The sequence below is a fragment of the Meles meles genome, chromosome 8 (assembly GCF_922984935.1).
Source record: "Meles meles chromosome 8, mMelMel3.1 paternal haplotype, whole genome shotgun sequence".
NCBI lineage: Eukaryota > Metazoa > Chordata > Mammalia > Carnivora > Mustelidae > Meles > Meles meles.
In genome coordinates this window covers 10,763,038-10,785,949 of record NC_060073.1, presented here as the reverse complement: position 1 = coordinate 10,785,949, position 22,912 = coordinate 10,763,038, and positions in this window count along the sequence as shown.

The window sequence follows — 22,912 nt, the reverse complement described above, 5'->3', positions numbered from 1 at the left end:
GATTGTTTAGATTGGCAAGTGACTCCAGAGCTCTGGTTTGGACTCTTAGCTGGACAGAGATGCTATTAACAGAAATAGAGGAAAAGGGTGAATTTAGATCAGATCCTAATTGCTTTGAATATATGGAGAAACATTTTGTAGGAAGTTGGAAATATGAGACTAGGAACTCAGTGGAGATTTCTAAGGTGAAGTTCAGCTTTGGAAGTTGTTTATAGGATTGTAGGACACTCTGTATATGCAAATGGCACCTACCATTGAGAAGACCAGTTTCAGCCATCCAAATGTCCACAAGAAACCAGCATAAAACTTTACAAAGTAGTGGTCGGATGATATCTTAGAGATCCCAAGTCCCTGTAAAGCTCCTCAAAAACGTCCTCAGAGTTAAAAAAAAAAAAACAAAAACCAAGGCACAGAATTAGGCAAACAAACAAAACCCATTCAAGTTTGTAAACTAAATTGTTAAGTTCAGTTCAATATCTTTCTAATTGTGATTTCTGTAGAAGGCAAAAATAGAAGGGACCCTAGGGAAGAATACCATCTAAGACCAAAATATAAGGCCATGGAAGGGAGAAAACCAGAGCCCAAAGAGAACTAGGAGTGAATGAAGTTTTGGAAACTAAAGATGAGACAGACAGTGTTAAACAAACAAACAAACAAACAAATACCCCACAGCTGTTTTAACCATAATAACTGTTAGTTAAATTAACTGTTAATCACTTGTTTCTAATCCCTACAGTTAACCCTTTCACATAGTTTCTAATACTACCAAGCCACATTTGTACTATTTTGACTAAAAGATTAAATATTCCTATGTTATCATACATACAACCCATTTTTATTGCTTATGTTCGTTTAGCATAGATTTGGGTATCTGCCCTTGACACTGGGTATAATCAGGACAAACAAGACCCCTCCAGTAATGGAACTAAAGAAGATAAATGAGGGATACCTGGGTGGCTCAGCTGGTTAAGTGTCTGACTTCAGCTCGGGTCACGATCCCAAGGTCCTGGGATCGAGTCCCTCATAGGGCCTCTTGTTCAGCAGGGAGCCTGCTTTTCCCTCTGCCTGGCACTCTCCCTGCCGTCTCTCTCTGACAAACAAATAAAATCTTTTAAAAATACAGATAATAAATGATACATAAGTTTTTAAAAAAGGGAAGGAGAATTTTAAGAAATCAGCAGGATGATAGGAAGAGAGGTGGGGTGTATAGTGGGCACTATTTTAGATAAGAAATAAATGTTTTTTCTAAGAATGAGACCTTTAGGTTAAAACCAGAAGGAAAAGGTGGAGCCAAACATTTTTAAAGCAGAAGACAAGTGCTCCAAGCAGAGGAAATAGAAGAAGCAGTCCTGAGAAGGGGAAGGGATCGACTGATTTGAGAGGATGGTGTGGTTAGACTTCATTGATCAAAAAGGAAGGTGATTAAGGATGCTGTTGGAAGGACAGACAGAGCCAGGTCATGTAGACTTCTTTGGCCTTGTTAAGTTGTTAGGATTTTATGTAAGTTAGTGTGAATGTGGGAGGTACACAGAACACAGATTATCTCATTGTGCAGGGAACCAATCTAAAGAATAGGGAAGAGAAATATTTTGCCCAGGCATTCACGTATCTAATAAACAGGAGAGTTAAGGACCCAAACCCCAGGTTTGCTGACCGGTCCTCTTTCCTCTACACTGTGTAGAAATTAGAGGTAGAAAGGACTTTTGCTGATGCTAGCCTAGCAGAAAAATGGAGAGGAGGACATTTATTTGTTTGCTGGAGCGGTGTCTGCCCAGGCAGCCCGGGAAATCAGGAGCAGCCCGGATCGTGGTCGGAGTGCCCCGCCAGCAGAGGCGGGAAAGGCTGGTCCTCGTCGGCTCCTTCTCCGCTCCCCATCTCCGGCGCAGCCAGTGTTCTGGGACCCAGCACTCGGCAGACCTTGGAGGCCCCCAGCGCGCCACTCCTCGCGCTGCGCCTCCTCGACCACAACCGCGGCGTTGGAAGCGCGCGAGGGGGGATGAGGGGCGCCGCTCAAGGAGGGGCGCCCGCTGGGCAAGCGCCGCCGCCGGGACTCCCGGAAGAGCCGAAAGGTAGGGCACTGAGGGTGCCACCTGGCGGATCACGCCCCTCCAGCCTCGCCAGCCCTGTGATCACGTGACCGCGGGGAGCTCCGGCTGGTCGGTGCGGACCGCTCTGACACCAGGCGTTCCCAAAGCTGGTTCTTGTTTGAGTCTCGGTGTTGTGTCAGTTTCTCCTGCTTGCTCCCCAACACGGTCCTACAGGGGTTTTCGGCTTGGGGTCTTTTGGTTTGGGTTTGGTTTTTGGGTTTGGGTTGTTTTGTTTTCGCTGCTGAGAAAGCAACCTTTGAAAGAATAAATGATAGGGGCAAGCCACGTAGTAACTTGCTAAGGACAAAATTTGAACTTAAGCTTGATTCTTTCCACTGTTCCTTTCTACATTCTCTGAGTGTCAAGCGTCAAGAGTCCCCCTCAGATTGTAAGATTTGCCGGTTTATGTAAGTGGAAGGGAAAGTTGTTAGACTTAAGGTATGGCTGTAGATAAGAGGTTGAAGAGAAAAAGAAAGACCGTCAGACATTGGAGATTCTGGAGAGCAGATTCTCAAAGGCGCGTGAGGCAAGTGAGAAGACAAGGCCATTCAAAACAAATAAATAAAAAGACTTGAATTGCAAGAATCAGAAACTGTCTCTTACTGGTTTTACCAAAATGAAGATACAACTATTGTAAGAACAGTTATGTTCCTATAATGTAATGGCAAGAAGTCAGCCAGCTCTCCAAAACAAACTAGAAGGAGAAAATTTAAAGCCATCAAAAACTCAGGAAGTTCTTCTCCTTCCCCCTGTGTTCATGTTTTTGCATGTCCTTTCTGTTCATCTCACACTCAAAACTCACTTTGTCTACCATTTTGTCCATTAGGGTGGAGCGTGACAAAACATAGCTCCCAAGGTTTTATATCTTCTCACATGGAGACCCCCTCAAATAACCTGGGAGAGCATATTATGGACCCAATTTGAGTTAGATCTTCACCTTTGGCCCCATTGGGAAAAACTCTCATGGACATTAAATATGCATTCAAGGAAGGACTGATAGGAGTTCTACAGAAATCTCAAAGGTTATCCACAATTGTAATGACATATATCTGAGTTTTAATTGGCTTACCTATTGAACACCTCTCCTACATTTTTGTGGGTCCCTACCTCGTGAAGCCACCTTTCCAAAACAGAATATATGACACTTTCTTTCCCAGCTTCCCTTGCAGCCTGTATAGGCATGTGAATGGATTCTGTCAGCCAGGTGCCCCATATCAGATTTTAATTAGGAAAGAAATAGCATAGAGTAAGAGACTAAAGCACAGCAAACAGAAGTCCAATTTCTGCGGGGACATCAGTAATTTCTAGAGGGATTGATGGATCAGAGCAGCCACCCCATACAATTTGCTACAGTCCAATTTAAGGATAGCAAATGAATAAAACTATCTGAGAAATAATTATTTGAATTTTTTCAAGATAACCATCTTGATGGTTTGATGAAAAACATCTCTCAGGGGACTACAAAACAGTGAAAAATTAGGAGCTCTAGAAGTAGATTATCCTCTTGATTTTAAGTGTCTTGCCCAAGAAAATAATTAATATTAATTTGTCCTCATATTTTCCGACAAAAAAGAAACACATTTATCCTTTCATTTCTCTTCTGTATCTTTAGTGAAAAATGCCAAGACGTCATCTGTGGATAAGAAAGGAAACAAGATTGTTGGGGGTAAGAACTAAGTACTACTTGAGCAAGTAAATGACTACAGACTAATTAAAAGACTTTAACCATATCTATTATGACCTTTCCAAGTGGAGGAGAGTTAAGCTGTATATCACGCTAAAGTTAAATAAATCAGAGATTATTAATCTATCGACTACATTTAAATAAACCCAAACCATCACAACCTCATCATACTCCCAGAAAATATCCTCTGAGTCTGGAAATGGGTAGAAAATCCCTTTTGGGTGTCAATAAATTATCTCATTCTAAGCTAATGATAACATGGTCCCAAATTAGATGGCCAGATTGTTGAAACTATATTTAGAAGTTGCAGACATAAAGCTTTGTAGAAGTGATCATAATGGCACTATGTTCTTGACTTCATCCCCTAGTAATGCCACTGTTTCCCCCATCAGCTCCCATCAAATGTAGCAGGGTATATCCCTTTGCCTTATCTACCCGTATTGCTGGGTGATAGAGCCAGATTAGAAATCAAATCATCAGGTTTAAAGCTTCGTCCAAGGATATTCCCAACATCTCATTCTGTTAATGCCTTATCATTTATAAGTGATCTGAAATCACTTATTTCAGATTTATCCAATCCTCTGCTAGAATTGAACTAGAAGTTTACATTAAAGCAAGCAATGAATCCAAAATTTCCTCTCCTCATTCCCAAGATTATGATATTGAAGATTTTGATTCCTAACCCCTTTGCCCACTTATCTGGTCTGGGTATTGAGAAGAACAGTTAAAGTGTATCTTGATAATAAATAGGTCTGTTACTGACCACATTACTGCCCATATAAGGAGATCTACCATTACCCAAGTGTTTGGGTCTCATTTCATTCAATAAAAACATCCCAACTTGCAGTTCTAGACAAGATGGAATAGACACACTTCCTATTTCTATCACTGATTACAGCTAAAACTTGGGACAAATATAAGACAACTCTGAAAGGTACAGAGGAGGGAAGAGCTAGGGACCTTGGAATCCAAGGAATGACACGGTGGTGAGTTTCCTGGGTTTTTGTGATTTTTTTTTTGGTTGGTTTTTGTTTTTTTTGCTTTATCCAAAACTGAGTGATCAAGTAAACTGTAACCAAAAACACTTGGATCAGAGTGTATATAGAGTATATATATATATATATATATATATATAGAGAGAGAGAGAGAGAGAGAGAGAGAGTATATATGTACTCTCTATATACTGTATATCTAGAGAAAGTGTATATATAGAATGTATATATATACACACTCTATGTAGATTTAGAGAGAATGTATATGTGCCCCCATCAACGGCCTACAACAAGGTCCCTCCCCTTCCTCAGGGTGGTTTCAGGAGGCAGCTAAGTGAGAGGCTAAGGCCTTCATCATCTCTCAGCCGGAATGAGCCCCCATCCCAATCCCCAGGATCAGTAGAGGCCACACGGAGAGGAAATAATGTGGTGACTCTACCTCAACCAGCCCTGATGATATCCACAGAGGCTTAGTGGGGAACCCTGAGGTGCCCCTCTCTCCCACAGTGTCAATGGAGGCTGAATAGAGTATCCAACTCCTACCTAGCAGTGGCCATGGGTGGCCATACCCCCATATCCTTGCCAACACAGTACAAGAGAAGACTTGCTGAAGCAAAAGATTTAAGTGATATGTTTTATAAACTGTACTAAAATACATAAACATAAAATTTACCATCGAACTCATTTTTTTTTCATCAAACCCATTTTTAAGTGTATTGGTTCAGGGGCATCAAGTATATCAACACTGTTGGGCAACCATCACCACTGTCCCTCCACAGAACTCTTCCCATCTTGCAAAACTAAAACTCTATACCTGCTAAATAATAACTCCCCTATTCCCTCTCCCTCTCTGTAGCACTTAGCAGTAACAATTCTACTTCCTGTCTCTATGAATTTGACAGCACTAGTACCTCAGATACATGGAATCATGTAGCAATTGTTCTTTTGTGATGAGCTTATTTCAATTGGTATAATGTCTCCCAGGTTTATCCATGATGTAGTTTATGTCAGAATTTCCCTCTTTTTCAAGGCTGAATAATACTCCCTTGTATGTATAACTACACTTTATTTATCCATTCATCCATGAATAGACACTTGGCTATTGTGAATAATGCTGCTATGAACATAGGTGTAAAATGTCTCTTTGAGTCCTTGCTTTCAGTTCTTCATATGTGTGTGTGTGTGTGTGTGTGTTGTACATATGTGTGTGCATATAGATAGATATAGATATAGATAGATAGATATAAATGCTGGGTCATATGGTTCTATGTTTAACCTCTAAGAAACTTTCCATAGCAGTAGTAGCATTTTACATCCCTACCTATAGTAGGGTCCAATTCCTTCACATCCCCTTCAATGCTTGTATTCTTTTTTGATGATAGCCATTCTGATGGTTATAAAGTGGTACCTTGCTGTGGTTTGATTAGCATTTCCCTAATGATTGGTTAGGAGGTTGAGCATCTTTTCATGTTCTTATTGGCCATTTGCATATCTTCTTTAGAGAAATGTCAAGTCCTTTGTCCATTTCTTTTTTTTTTTTAAGATTTTTTATTTATTTATTTGACAGACAGAGATCACAAGTAGGCAGAGAGGCAGGCAGAGAGAGAGAGGGAGCAGGGTAGAAGCAGGCTCCCCGCTAAGCAGAGAGCCCTATGCGGGACTCGATCCCAGGACTCTGGGATCATGACCTGAGCCGAAGGCAGCGGCTTAACACACCGCGCCACCCAGGCGCCCCCTTTGTCCATTTCTTAATTGGATTGTATGTTTTTGCTGTTGTTGTTGAGTGGTAGGAGTTCTTTATATTTTCTGGATATTTACTCCTTATTAGATACATAATTCACAAATTTCTCTACCATTTTGTGGGTTGCTTTTTCACTCTGCTGATTGTGTTCTTTGATGCACAGTTTTAAATTTTGATGTACTTCAATTCATCCATTTTTTCCAAAAGTCATTACCAAATCCAATGTCATGAAGCTTGTCTCCTCTATATTTTCTACTAAGAGTTTGTTGTGTCATTCCAGCCTATTGATAGTGATTGGGGGTGGGGGGAGTTGTACGGTAGAAAACATGTTTCTGCCTGACCTAGACATTATTACCAAGGTCTAGTTCATCATTCTGATATTGTACTATAGGTTACATGATATGTAGCCATTGGGAGAATCCAGGTTCAGCATGCACAGGACCTCTCTGTACTATTTCTGCAAATTCCTGTGAATTTATAATTATTTAAAAATAAAAGTTTTTAAAGATCCTATATCCTTCACTAAACTCAGATTTCAGATAAAGTCATCATATTCTATGAAGCTCCACCACTTATCTACCCCAACGTCCTCTTGCTTCCTTCCCCAGACACGACCTGTCAGAAATGCCACTAAATGCATAGTTATATGTTGCCTAGAAGGCAGAGTACTCTCTAAATGAGAGAAATATCCCCACCAACTAGCCACATCTTCGTTCAGCTCATAATCACGTGCCAGAACAGAAGTTTATTGCAAACTTCAAGTTAAAGTTATCCTGTATGAGGGAATCTGTGAGAAAAAAAATTGTCAGTGTCCCCAGGCATCATAGAAATATGAGTAAGGCAAGAGATGCTAGTTTCTGAACTCCAATATAACTCCTTCAGGGTGTTTTCAGGCTAATTCCTGTGATTGGGTGGTAGGAATACAGGCAGGGGTGGTTTATTCAGCTGTGCCAGCAGGAAGCACACCTGAGAAACATCTTTCTGAAAACCAATTCAAAGTCCTTACAGTGAGTTGTGACTTTATGTAGTAAGCTTTTAATCTTCCTCCTCCTTTGACTCAGAAACTATCACAGCTGGTCTGGCTTCAGTGGGCAGAGATCCTCCTCAAATTCCACACCTAATAATGATTCCTAGGAAGAGTTATAGGAAACCAGGAATCCCAAGGTTTCACTGTCTTTCTTTGACTCTTCTTTGTAAAGGACAGCAGATTCTGCTATAAACCACAGTTACAAATGACTTGAGGGTCAGTAGAACAGAAGGAATCAAATTTTGAGAGGATGAGAGAAGGGCAGATAAAGTCAGAAATACCAAGTCTGATACAAGAGCTGTGTCTGTAGATGTGGATGGTTGGCTGCATAGCCGCTGATGAATATTGAGGGATATCAATTCCTCAGGGCTCCAGGGCTCATGCCATATGACCTCTTGAACCAAGTAGATAAACAAACCCCTAGTACAGTTTTATGGGGCATGTAAATAGTCGCTGCATCTTAAAACTGCTCTGAAATGATAAGAAAACCTCCTCATTTGAATTAAGTGTTGAGAATCTTAAAAAGTTGTCACCTTCCTTCTCCATCTTTACTTTTTCTTGATGTTTGCTCCTTTCAAATGTTGGGCCTGAAAAGTCATAAGTAATTAGTGGCATTCTTTTCTTCCAGGTCATAGAAATAATGACTGGTCTGAATATTCATGGCGTGGGACTGCTCTGGACATATTTGTTTCTCTCACAACCTTCTGCATTTGAAAAATCATATCTTCCTCTCTCAGCAGTAACAGGGTACCCATATTGGTCATCTGCATTTGTAAGTGAATAATCTGCTCCCTAGTTGTTATTCATTAATTTATTCATCATATTTAATAACTGTTCCTGAAGCAAGCAGTGTGTCAGAACAGAAAAAATTCACAATCCCTATTTTCTTTTTTTTTTTTAATTTTATTTATTTATTTGACAGAGAGAGATCACAAGTAGACAGAGAGGCAGGCAGAGAGAGAGAGGGGGAAGCAGGCTCGCTGCTGAGCAGAGAGACCGATGCGGGACTCGATCCCAGGACCCTGAGATCACGACCTGAGCCGAAGGCAGCGGCTTAACCCACTGAGCCACCCAGGCGCCCCAATCCCTATTTTCAATGAATGAATTCTTATATCTAGTTGAAAAGGTATATATTAGAATGAAAAAAACCTAGATTCTTACCAGTAACATTCTTTCATATTAAGAATATGTCTTTGTTAAAGGAACACTTTTTACATGCTCCTTGGATAAGGAGTACAATAGTAAGATGCACAGTGGGCATTTGGGGAAAATAGAAAATGGTTGATGACCGTTCCACTATCCATAGGTCATTTATTTTGCCAGTGGGACAAGTAAAATGAGAAAGCATAATTGCTAAGGAAATGTGGGACATATAGAATATAAGTAGGGAAAGAAAAATGAAATCTTTTTGTTCTGTTGGTCCAAGAAGAATTTGGAAGAATTAAAGAGAAATCTCTAAAGAAAATTTTATCTGAGAGTATGGTGGATGATGCAATATTGTCCCCACAAAATCCTGAGTAAAAATCTTTTTTTTTTTTTTTTTAAAGATTTTTATTTATTTATTTGTCAGAGAGAGAGCAAGAGCGAGCACAGGCAGACAGAGTGGCAGGCAGAGACAGAGAGAGAAGCAGGCTCCCTGCCGAGCACGGAGCCCGATGTGGGACTCGATCCCAGGACGCTGGGATCATGACCTGAGCCGAAGGCAGCCGCTTAACCAACTGAGCCACCCAGGCGTCCCCTGAGTAAAAATCTTAATAGTAATAATAATAATAATAATACACTTGAAATTTAGTCATTCAGCCAGTACTTACTGAGTACCCACTATGTGTCAGGTCCTATTCTTGGTGCCTGAACTATAACAAACAAAACAGATCCCAGAGCTTTATTCTAGCAGGGATAGTATGTTGGAAGATGATAAGGCTAAAGAAGTAAAACAGAAAAAGTAGAGTAAGGGGGAGTGAAGGTTCTGGGAAAGCAGCAAAAGCATAAAGTTATTTTTTTCAATTGGATGTTAGAAGCAGTCCTCATTGTGAAAATTACTATTAGTAATCTATTGTTATAGAGAAGCCATGACAAAACTCAGTGGCACAGAACCAAAAGTACAGTTGACCCTGAATAATGTGGAGGTTAGGGACACTGACCCCTGTGCATTTTACTCAACATAGTACTGGAAGTCCTAGACACAGCGATAAGACAAGAAAAAGAAATAAGGAGTATCCATATTGGTAACTAAGAGGTTAAACTGTCACATGATGATATGTGGATGATATGATCATATACATAGAAAATTGTAAAGACTCCACCAAAACCTACTAGAAGTAATCAATGAATTCAATACACTTATAGGATACAGAGTTAATATCCAGAAATCAATAACATTTCTATATACTAATAACAAACTAGCAATAGAAGAAATTAACAACACCATTTACAATTGCACCCAAAAAAAATAAATAAATAAATAAAAAATACCTAGGAATAAACTCAGCCAAAGAGGTGAAAGACCTATACTCTGAAACTATAAAGCATTGATGAAAGAAACTGAAGACAACACAAACAAATGGAAAGATATACCATGCTCATGGATTGGAAGAATTAGTATTGTTGGGCGCCTGGGTGGCTCAGTGGATTAAGCCTCTGCATTCGGCTCAGGTCATGATCTCAGGGTCCTGGGATCGAGCCCCACATCGGGCTCTCTGCTCCGCAGGGAGCCTGCTTCCTCCTCTCTCTGCCTGCCTCTCTGCCTACTTGTGATCTCTCTCTCTGTCAAATAAATAAATAAAATCTTAAAAAAAAAAAAGAATTAGTATTGTTAAAATGTCTATGTATTCAATGTAACCTAGAGATTCAATTCAATCCCTATAAAAAACCAACAGCAGTTTTTACAAAACTAGAAACAAGTAATACTAACATTTGTATGAAACCACAAAAGACCCTGAGTAGCCAAAGTAATCCTGAGAAAGAAAAACAAAGCAGTAGGTATCATAATCCCAGATTTCAAGATATACTACAAAGCTGTAGTAATCAAAACAGTCTGGTGGTGGGTATTACGGAGGGCATGTATTGCATGGAGCACTGGGTGTGGTACATAAACAATGAATTCTGGAACACTGAAAAGAAATTTAAAAAATAAATAACAATTTTTTAAAAAAATAGTATGATACTGGGACAAAAATAGACACATAAATCCATGAAACAGAATAGAGACCCCAGAAATAAACCCATGGTTGTATGATCAATTAATTTGTGGCAAAGGAGGCAAGAATATACAATGAGGAAAAGACAGTCTCTTTAATAAATGGTGCTGGAAAAACTGGATAGCTACATGTAGAAGAATGAAACTGGACAACTTTTTAAAAATAAAGTCAAAATGGATTAAAAACCTAAATGTAAGACCTGAAACCATAACAATCATAGAGGAGAGCACAGGCAGTAATTTCTCTGACATTGGCTATAGCAACATTTTTCTAGATGTGAATTCTAAGGCAAGGGAAACAAAAACAAAAATTATTCAGACTACATTAAGATAAGTTTTTCACAGCAAAAGAAACCATCAACAAAACTAAAAGACAACCTACTGAGTGGGAGAAGATATTTGCAAATGATATATCCGATAGGGGTTAATATGCAAATGGAAAAAAAAAATTATGGCCAGGACACCTGGGTGGCTCAGTGGGTTAAAGCCTCTGCCTTCGGCTCAGGTCATGATCCCAGAGTCCTGGGATCGAGCCCCACATCGGGCTCTCTGCTTTGCAGGGAGCCTGCTTCCCCCCTCTCTCTCTGCCCGCCTCTCTACCTACTTGTGATCTCTGTCTGTCAAATAAATAAATAAAATCTTAAAAAAAAAGTATGGCCAGGATTGCCAAAGTTGAGTGAGAAAGAACAAAAAAACATGTCAGAAAAATAATGGAGGCCAAATAACATAGACTCCAAAAGCCATTGTAAGGACTTTGGCTTTTTAGTGTATGTGAAATCAGACTTATTGTAGTGCTTGATGAGCAGAGTTAAATCATCTGGCTTAAGTTTTAAAAAGGATCATTTTGGCTGCTGTGTTGAAAAGATAATGAAGGGGGGCAAGGAGACCTTTTAGAAAGCTACTGAAGAAATCCAGATGAGACTCAAACAGGGTTGGTAGTAGTGAGAGTGGTTAAAAGTAACATAATTTTAAGAGTTAATTTAATATCCTGATGGATTGGTGTGGCATATAAGAGAAAGAAGTTAAGGGGAATGCTCAAGTGTGGGTTTAAGCTAACAGAAGGAGTGGATTGTCATCAATGATAAGGGAAAACTGTAGGTAGAGCTGGTTTTCAGGGAAGATAATGAGTTTGTTTTGAACCTGTAGAGTTTGAGATATCTGTTTAATTCTCAACTGGAGATCCCGAGTAGCTTGTTAGATATGGACTCTAGAGTTCAGAAGAAAGAGCGAGGCTCCAGGTATGAGCCTGGGAGTCACTGGCAGGCAGATGTTTGAAACCCATCAAACTGGTTGTGATCACCCAGGAAGTGGGTGAAAATAGAGAAGATGACCCAGGGCTAGAGCTGCACTGTCTAGTACAGCAGCCACGGGTCACAGGTAGCTAAACCACACTGAGAAGTGCTGTAGTATAAAATATGCACCAGAGGTGCCTGGGTGGCTCAGTGGGTTAAAGCCTCTGCCTTCGGCTCAGGTCATGATCTCAGAGCCCTGGGATTGAGCCCAGTATTATTGGCTATATTCTCTATGCTGCACTTTTTATCTTTGTGGCTCATTTATTTTATAACTAGAAGTTTGTTCCTTTTAATCCCCTTCATCTGTTTTGCCCATCCCCCACCCAACTCCCCTCTGGCAACCATCAATTTGTTCCTGTGTTAAGAGTCTGTTTGGTTTTTGGGTTTTTTTCTTTTGTTTTTTAGATTGCACATAAAAGTATAATTATATCTATTTTTCTTTATCAGTATGACTTATTTCACTTAGCATAATACCCATGTTGTCATGAATGGCAAAATATACCATTTTTATGGCTTAGTAATATTCCATTGTGTTTGTTTGATGTGTGTGTGTATGTGTATGTGCACATGCACAAACACATCATTTCTTTATTCATGTATCACTGAATACTTGGGTTGCTCTCATATCTTGGCTATTGTAAATATTGCTGCAATAAACATAGGGGTGCCTATATCTTTTTGAATTGGTGTTTTTGTTTTCTGTGAGTAAATACCCAGGAATGGAATTACTGCATTCTATGGTTTTTATATTTTTTATTTTTTGATAAAACTTCATACTATTTTCCACAGTGTTTGTACCAATTTACATTCACACTAACAGTGCACAAAGATTCCCTTTTCTCCACCTCCTTGCCAACTCTTGTTTATTTCGTTTTACTTTTCTTAGGGTGTACTGGAAAACTTAAAATTCCATATTTTCCTTGCATCATATTTCTATTGGACAGCTCTGAACAATAGTATTCTGACTGAAGATAATGCCATGATTAGATTGTTTTACTGTCGTCATTCTATGAGTAGTAAGAGATTAGATCTGAGAAAGCTAGGAGGCCACCATAGCTCAGATAACAAAAATGAGCGCCTTAATTCAACTTTAAAAGTACTAAGTATGCAGGCTCTGAGTGAAGAACAGGAATCAATTGTATTAATATCTCAATACTACAATCATGAGGACATTAGATCACTAATACTTGCATGAAGTTATTAAAACATTGACTCAAAATTTCAATGAAAGAAAAAAATTAAAGTTTTGTCACTCATTGTAAGATATTCCAAAAGGAAGTTGCTGACAGTGAATTAGATTTGGTACATTAGCATCTATATTAATTCTCTGAATTATCTAAGGCTGTTAGAATTTTTGTGAGTTAGGTGTTATCCTTTGTTATCCTGTTTTTAAATTTTTAACATATAAATAAAACATACATACACAAAAATCTAAAATCTTAATTGTACATCTCAGCTACCACAAAATTGTTATATCAATGTATCAACACCCCCAAGAATTTTTTTAGAAAAAATTCTAGGATCTCAGAAGTCCCTCTCATGTTCCTTCTTTCTCCCTCCAACCCTAATCATTAACCTGATTTCAGATATTATATATTACTTTTAAGTGTTTTTAAACTTTATATAAGTAGAATCATAGAGTATGTATTATTTTGTATCTGGCATCTTTGCTCAATTTAGGATTGTGAGTCCCATCCTTGTTATTGACACAGTGGTTATTCATTCATTATTATTGCTGATTAACATTCCATTATATTAATCTACTATGTTTAAATAATCTAATGGGTGGACATTTAGGTTGCTTCCAGTTTGGAGCATTATAATAGTTCCAGGGGCCACATAAGGAAAGAAAACCTGAATTTTTTTTTTTGTTCTGAGCCTCAGGTGCAAGCAGTAGGATCAAGCTGGCTATAAATAACTCAGTGAATTCTTCTATATGTAACTATTACAACAACAACACAGTAAGACAGAAAGGTAGAAAAATACAAATCCCCATTTTACCAATGAAAAACTAATGAAAAGGTAGGTAATTCCTACTGAGTCACATAGAAAGCAAAGTGCAAAGAATTCAAATTCAGATCCTCCAGATGCTAAAAGGCTACTTAGTATTGACATGTAAGTGGCCCCATTTTTTGTGGGGCAAGAACATTCCTTCCCTTTACTACTAACTGGATAGTTAATTTTTTAAATCTGTGAGAAGTTTCCAGGCATGCATAAAGCTTCATCAATGAAAAAAATAAGTTTCTGATATACCCTGTCATGTTTCTGACAAGTTTTAGAAATGATGGAAATTTTCAGAACAAGCTACTCATGGAAGACATTACATGATCTTATATTTTTGTGAAATGAAACTTAAATATTTTCTGAATTATATTTTCCATTACTAAAATATTTTAACATTATATTTAAAGTACTTGCATGTGAAATCACCAAAATATAATATTATCTATTAGTAAATCCATTAACTGGATATATATTCTTGTAATTCACCTTATGGGATCAATAAATTATTACTGACAAAAATCTAAGTAAAATTTGACACTCCTTTTGCCCTATGAAGTCAACTTGAGGTGCCCGTAGTTCCATTTCCAATGCACATGTTACATTACTGAACAGAGTCTTTATGCCTTCTCCATCTCTGTAGTACAGAACCTTTGAATTATCTTCTGAATGACTGTCTCAATGGTCCCACTAAAGAATTAAGATGATATCCCTCATGTTATAGCCTTCCATAATTCTCTTACTGTTTATATATAAACATGGCTGGGTATTAATAAACATGATTTTTGTTTCCAGTTTATCTTCTCAGGAACCCTTGCAGTAATAGTAGAGAGGAGGCGTACAATGTCCTTGGTAAGTCAGAATGTTTATAAAAACTCTAGAGATAACAGTTTTATTTGCCAAAAGAAGGAGGGTCAGTAAGGAGGTAGCATTATCTCTGAGTTCCCTGAGAAAGAACAAAGCTGGAGGCATCACACCTCCTGATATCAGATATACTACAAAACTATAGTAATCAAAATTGAATGGTGCTGGCATAAAATAGACACAGACCCATGGAACAGAATCAAGAGCCTGGAATTAAATCACTGCACTTACAGTCAGCCAGTATTCGATAAGGGACTCAAGAATACTCAACTGGGAAAGAATAGTGTTTCTAATAAATGGTGCTGGGAAAACCAGATACACAACATGAAGAAAAATAAAATTGGATCCCCATCTTACACCACTGTTATTTTAAGAATATACTTTAAATAAAGACAGGTCTAAGAAGAAGTTGGAAAAGATATATTTCTTGTGAATTCTAACTAAAAGAAGACTATATTAATATTATACAGATAGGCTTTAAAACAAAAATTATCAAAGATTTTTATTAGAAAGGGACACTGCATAATAATAAAAGATTTAGTCCAACGTAATGTATAAATATCCAAATATCTGTTCATCTATTATTGTAGCTTCAAAATAAGACAATAAAATTGACAAAACTAAAAAGAAAAAGAAATCTACAATCATATTTGGAAATATTATGCAAATTTCTACCAGAGAATAGAAAAAAGAAAGTAATACCTCCCAACCCATTATGAGGATAGTATATCATTGATCCTAAAACTCTATCAGGATCTTACAAGAAAAGAAAATTATAGACCAAAATCTCTCATGACCATAGATGTAAAAATACTAAAACATATATATGTATATATGCAAATAAAATATAAACTATTGTGAAAAATACAAGTAGAGTATTGTGAAAAATACAAAAAGAATAATATATCATGTCTAATTCCAGAAATGCAAATTTAGATTAACATCAATGTGGGGGCACCTGGGTGGCTCGTTCAGTTAAGCATCTGACTCTTGATTTTGGCTAAGGTTGTGATCTCATGGTTGTGAGATCGAGCCCTGTGCTGGGCTCCACACCTGGTGTGGAGACTAAGATTCTCTCTCTCCCCATGCCTTTCTACCCCTCTCTCCCTCTCAAAAGGAAGAAAGAAAGAAAACCATTTGTCTTGTCTTAACAATGATTTTTTTTGGATTTAACGTCAAAGCCAAAGGCATAAAAAGTGAAAATAAACAAATGGGACTATACCAAATTAAGAAGCTTCTTCACAGCAAAGAAAACCATCAATAAAGTGAAAAGCCAACCTGCATAATGGGAGAAATGGTTACAAATCATATAGCAGATAAGGGGTTAACATCCAAAATATATAAAGATCAAATATAACTCAATAGCAAAACAAACAAACAAATAAACAAACCAGTTTAAAAATGGACAGAGGATTGAAATAGACTTTTTTGAAAGTTTTTATTTAAATCCCAGTTAATTAACATACACTGTAATATTAGCTTCATGTGTACAATATAGTGATTCAAAACTTCCATACAACACCAGGTGCTCACCACAAGTGCAGTTATTAATTCCTGTCCCAAATTTAACCCATCTCTCACCCACCTACCCTCTGGTAACCATCAGCTGGTTCTCTAGAGTTAAGAGTCTTTTTCTTGGGGGCGCCTGGGTGGCTCAGTGGGTTAAGCCTCTGCCTTTGGCTCAGGTCATGGTCTCAGGGTCCTGGAATTGAGCCCTGCTCTCAGGGTCCTGGGATTGAGCCCCGCATCGAGTTCTCTGCTCAGCAGGGAGCCTGCTTCCCCCTTTCTGTCTGCCTTCTGTTCTGCTACTTGTGATCTCTCTGTCAAATAAATAAATAAAGTGTTAAAAAATTTTCTTTAAAAAAAGAGTCTTTTTCTTGGTTTGCCTCCTTCTTTTTTCCCCCTTTGTTCATTTGTTTCTTAAATTCCACATATGAGTGAAATCATATGGAATTTGTCTTTCTCTGACTGACTTATTTCATTTAGCATAACACCCTCTAGCTCCATCCATGTTGTTGCAAATGGCAAGATTTTATTCCTTTTCATGCCATTATTTTAAAAATGTCACGTCTTCTTATCCATTCTTCAGCCAATGGACACTTGGGCTGTTTCTATAATTTGGCTAATTTTATATATATATATATACACACATACATACCATGTCTTCTTTTTTTAAATTCTTTTATTTCTTTTCAGCATAACAGTGTTCATCGTTTTTGCACCACACCCAGTGCTCCATGCAACACGTGCTGCACCAACTTGAATTCCCACCAACAGTGCAAGAGGGTTCCCATTTCTCCACATCCTCTCCAACACATGTTGTTTCCTGTCTTGTTAATTTTGGCCATTCTAACTGGTGTAAGGTGGTATCTCAATGTGGTTTTAATTTGAATCTCCCCAATGGCTAGTGATGATGAACATTTTTTCATGTGTCTGATAGCCATTTGTATGTCCTCATTGGAGAAGTGTCTGTTCATATCTTCTGCCCATTTTTTGATATGATTATCTGTTTTGTGTGTGTTGACTTTGAGGAGTTCTTTATAGATCCTGGATATCAACCTTTTGTCTGTACTGACATTTACAAATATCTTCTCCCATTCTGTGGGTTGCCTCTTTGTTTTGTTGACTGTTTCCTTTGCTGTGCAGAAGCTTTTGATCTTGATGAAGTCCCAAAAGCTTATTTTCGCTTTTGTTTCCTTTGCTTTTGGAGACATATCTTGGAAGAAGTTGCTGTGGCTGATATCGAAGAGGTTACTGCCTATGTTCTCCTCTAGGGTTCTGATAGATTCCTGTCTCACATTGAGGTCTTTTATCAATTTCGAGTTTATCTTTGTGTACGGTGTAAGAGAATGGTTGAGTTTCATTCTTCTACATATAGCTGTCCAGTTTTCCCAGCACCATTTATTGAAGATATTGTATTTTTTCCACTGTATATTTTTTCCTGTTTTGTCAAAGATTATTTGACCATAGAGTTGAGGGTCCATATCTGGGCTCTCCACGCTGTTCCACTGGTCTATGTGTCTATTTTTTTTTTCTATGTGTCTATTTTTATGCCAGTACCACGCTGTCTTGGTGATCACAGCTTTGTAGTAAAGCTTGAAATCAGGTAACATGATGCTGCCAGTTTTGTTTTTGTTTTTCAACATTCCCTTAGCAATTCGGGGTTTCTTCTGATTCCATACAAATTTTAGGATTATTTGCTCCAGCTCTTTGAAAAATACCAGGTTTTATCGGAATGGCATTAAAAGTATAGGTTGCCCTAGGCAGTATAGACATTTTAACAATGTTTATTCTTCTGATCCAAGAGCATGGAATGGTCTTACATCTTTTTGTATCTTCTTCAATTTCTTTCATGAGTGTTCTGTAGTTCCTCGAGTACAGATCCTTTACCTCTTTGGTTAGGTTTATCCCCAGGTATCTTATGGTTCTTGGTGCTATAGTAAATGGAATTGATTCTCTAATTTCCCTTTCTGTATTTTCATTGTTAGTGTATAAGAAAGCCACCTATTTCTGTACATTGACTTTGTATCCTGCCACGTTACTGAATTGCTGTATGCGTTCTAGTAGTTTGGGGGTGGAAATGGATGCATTCCTAGAAAACTATAAACTCCCAAAATTGAACCAGGAAGAAATTGACAACCTGAATAGACCGATATCTAGTAATGAGATTGAAGCAGTGATCAAAAACCTCCCAAAAAACAAGAGCCCAGGACCTGACAGATTCCCTGGGGAATTCTATCAAACTTTCAAAGAAGAAATAACACCTATCCTCCTGAAGCTGTTTCAAAAAATTGAAGCAGAAGGAAAATTTCCAGACTCTTTTTATGAAGCCAGCATTACCCTGATCCCCAAACCAGGCAAAGACCCTACCAAAAAGGAGAATTTCAGACCAATATCACTGATGAATATGGACGCTAAGATTCTCAACAAGATCCTAGCAAACAGGATCCAACAGCACATTAAAAAGATTGTTCACCATGACCAAGTGGGATTCATCCCTGGGTTACAAGGATGGTTCAACATTTGCAAATCAATCAATGTGATAGAACGAATCAATAAGAGAAGAGAGAAAAACCACATGGTCCTCTCAATTGATGCAGAAAAAGCATTTGACAAAATCAGCATCTGTTCCTGATTAAAACGCTTCAAAGTATAGGGATGGAGGGAACATTCCTGAACTCCATAAAATCTATCTTTGAAAGACCCACAGCAAATATCATCCTCAATGGGATAAAGCTTGCAGCCTTCCCATTGAGATCAGGAACATGACAAGGATGCCCACTCTCATCACTCTTGTTCAACATAGTACTGGAAGTCCTAGCAACAGCAATCAGACAACAAAGAGAAATAAAAGACACCCAAATTGGCAATGAAGAATTCAAACTCTCTCTCTTCACAGATGACATTATTCTTTATATGAAAAACCCCAAAGGCTCCACCCCAGACTACTAGAACTCATACAGCAATTCAGTAATGTGGCAGGATACAAAGTCAATGTATAATTTTGCTATTGTTGATAAAGCTGCTATAAACTTCAGGGTACATGTAGCCCTTTGAATTAGTGTTTTTGTATTCTTTGAGTAAATACCTAATAAATACCTAATAATCCAATTTCTGGACCATAATGTAGTTCCATTTTTAATTTTTTGAAGAAGCTCCATACTGATTTCCGAAGTGGCTGCACCGGTTTGCATTCCCCCCAAGAGAGCAAGAGGATTCTCCTTTCTCCACACCCTCACCAGCACCTGTTGTTTTCAAAGGAAACATACAGAAGGCCCAGAGATACATGAAGAGGCTCAGCATCTCTAAACACCAAGGAAATGTCTATCAAAACCATAATGAGCTATCACCTCACACCTGTCAGAATGGCTAAAATCAAAATAGCAAGAAATAACAAGTGTTGGTGGAAAAGTGGAGAAAAGAAAACTCTCATGTACTGTTGGTAAGAATGATTGGTAAATCACCATGGAAAACAATATGAAAGAGCCTCAAAAAATTAAAATGGAACTACTATGCAATCCAGCAATTCCATTTCCAGGTATTTATCTGAAGAAAACAAAAAAATACTAACTTGAAAAGATATATGCATCCCTATGTTCACTGCAGCATTATTTACAACAGCCAAGATATGAAAATAACCTACATGCCGATCGGCAGATGAATGGTTAAACAAAATGTGATGTATATACCACAGACCCACACACCGACACACATATATATGTCGTATATATATGACATATATTTGTATATATATGTATATGTGCATATATATGTATATATGTATGTATATATATGTATATATACATATATATGCTCAATGGAATATAATTCATGAAAAAGTATGAATTTTTGCCATTTGCAACAACATGGGTGGGCTTCAAGGGCATCATCATACTAAGTGAAATAAGTCAAATGGAGAAAGACAAATACTGTATAATCTTGATCTAGAAAAATCTCTCTCTCTCTCTCTCTATATATATATATATATATGCACACGTGTGCTCACAGACACACACACACACATAAAACCTATAAAAAATCCAGGATTTCTAAAAATCTAAATTCCAAAACACACACACACATACACACACACACACACCAATAAGCAAACATTATACACCCAGGAAACAGATTGGTGATTGCCAGAAGTGGAAGTTGAGGGTGTGTAAAAGGGTGAAGGGAGTTCAAAAGGTGCATAATTCCAATTGTAAAACAAGTCATAGGGACGTGCAATAGGGCAATTACATTGTTACTAATACTGTATTGCATATTTGAAAGTTGTTAAGAGAGTAAAACTTAAAAGTTCTCATCACTATAATAAAATTTTTTAAACATTTAAAATTTTATTTTCTATGTATACACAGCTCATTAATTACTTATATAAGTAATCACTGGCTGTCCAAAAACTGAGGGAAACTTCATTCTAAATATAGTAACAACTGTTTATTCATCGGTGATGAATTGACACCCTTTATCAAAACTTGGAATCCAGCACTTGTACAAAAATCACCATGCTGGCCTATAAAATTTTAAAGTAATACATATGATAAAATTTTTGTAACTATGTATGATGATGGATATTAACTATACTTATTGTGGTGTTCATTTGGTAATATATACAAATATCGAGTCATTATATTGTATACCTGAAAGCAATATAATGATGTATGCTAATTATATACCTCAATTTAAAAGCTGGTATCATATTTTCTATATTATAACAGGTATGATTAAAATATTTTACAAAATAACACTAAGGCAAGAATTAAAGTACCATAAATTTGTTACATTCTACATGAAGTGGGATAATATTGATTAAAATGTGAAAAATTAAGGATACATACAGTAGAACCTAAACTATTCAATAATACAAAAATATGCAGATTAAAAAGCCCACAGAGGAAATGAAAGCTTAAAAACTATTTTAACCCTAATGCAAACAGAAAAATGAAGAACAAAAAAAAATAGGACAATAATCGTATCACGTGTAAATAGACAAACACTCAATTAAAAGTCCAGACTGGATAAAAAATAATGCCCAACTATTCACTCTCTGTAAGAAGCTTGTTTTTAATATAAAGACAAATATAGATTGCAAGTAATAATAGGAAAAAATACATGAAAGAATGTATATACATGAGCAAAGAAGCTCATGTGGTCACAATAATCAAAGACCAATAAATGTCAAACATAACATGTAACTAGAAATAGAAGCATTTTAGTGTAATAAATGTTCATTCATCAGGAATACATAACTCCCAAAAATGTGTATGTATCTAATATTAGAAATTTAAGATAAATGGTGCAAAAACTAAGGAAATAAAAGAGGAAATAGAAAAATCCACAATCATAATAGATTTTGACATGTCTCTCTAAGTAATTGATAAAACAAGGGGGCAAAAACCAGGAGTAGAAAATTGAAACATTTGACTTCGTTTACCTTTGTAAAACACACTACCAAAAGGACTGTAGAACACATGCTCTTTTAAACTGTACATAGTATATTCATCAAGATATGGCATATACTGAACCAGAAAAAAAGCAACAACAAATTTCACAAGATTGAATGAAATATTGTAGAATAGGTTTACTATTCTTACTACAGGCAACCTATTGAACAGAAATAGAAATGACTTAAGAGGAAATAGAATTAAATTAAAAATCAAGATCAAAAGCTTCTTCACAGCAAAAGAAACAGTCAACAAAACAAATAGGCAACCCACAGAATGGGAGAAGATATTTGCAAATGACAGTACAGACAAAAGATTGATATCCAGGATCTATAAAGAACTTCTCAAAGTCAACACACACAAAACAGATAATCATATCAAAAAATGGGCAGAAGATATGAACAGACACTTCTCCAATGAGGACATACAAATGGCTATCAGACACATGAAAAAATGTTCATCATCACTAGCCATCGGGGAGATTCAAATTAAACTCACATTGAGATACCACCTGACACCAGTTAGAATGGCCAAAATTAGCAAGACAGGAAACAACATGTGTTGGAGAGGATGTGGAGAAAGGGGAACCCTCTTACACTGTTGGTGGGAATGCAAGTTGGTGCAGCTGCTTTGGAGAACAGTGTAGAGATTCCTCAAGAAATTAAAAATAGAGCTTCCCTATGACCCTGCAATTGCACTACTGGGTATTTACCCCAAAGATACAGATGTAGTGAAAAGAAGGGCCATCTGTATCCCAATGTTTATAGCAGCAATGGCCACGGTCGCCAAACCGTGGAAAGAACCAAGATGCCCTTCAACGGACGAATGGATAAGGAAGAAGTGGTCCATATACACTATGGAGTATTATGAATACCCAACTTTTGTATCCACATGGACGGGACTGGAAGAGATTATGCTGAGTGAAATAAGTCAAGCAGAGAGAGTCAAGTATCATATGGTTTCACTTATTTGTGGAGCATAACAAAGAACATGGAGGATATGGGGAGATGGAGAGGAGAAGGGAGTTGAGGGAAATTGGAAGGGGAGGTGAACCATGAGGGACTATGGACTCTGAAAA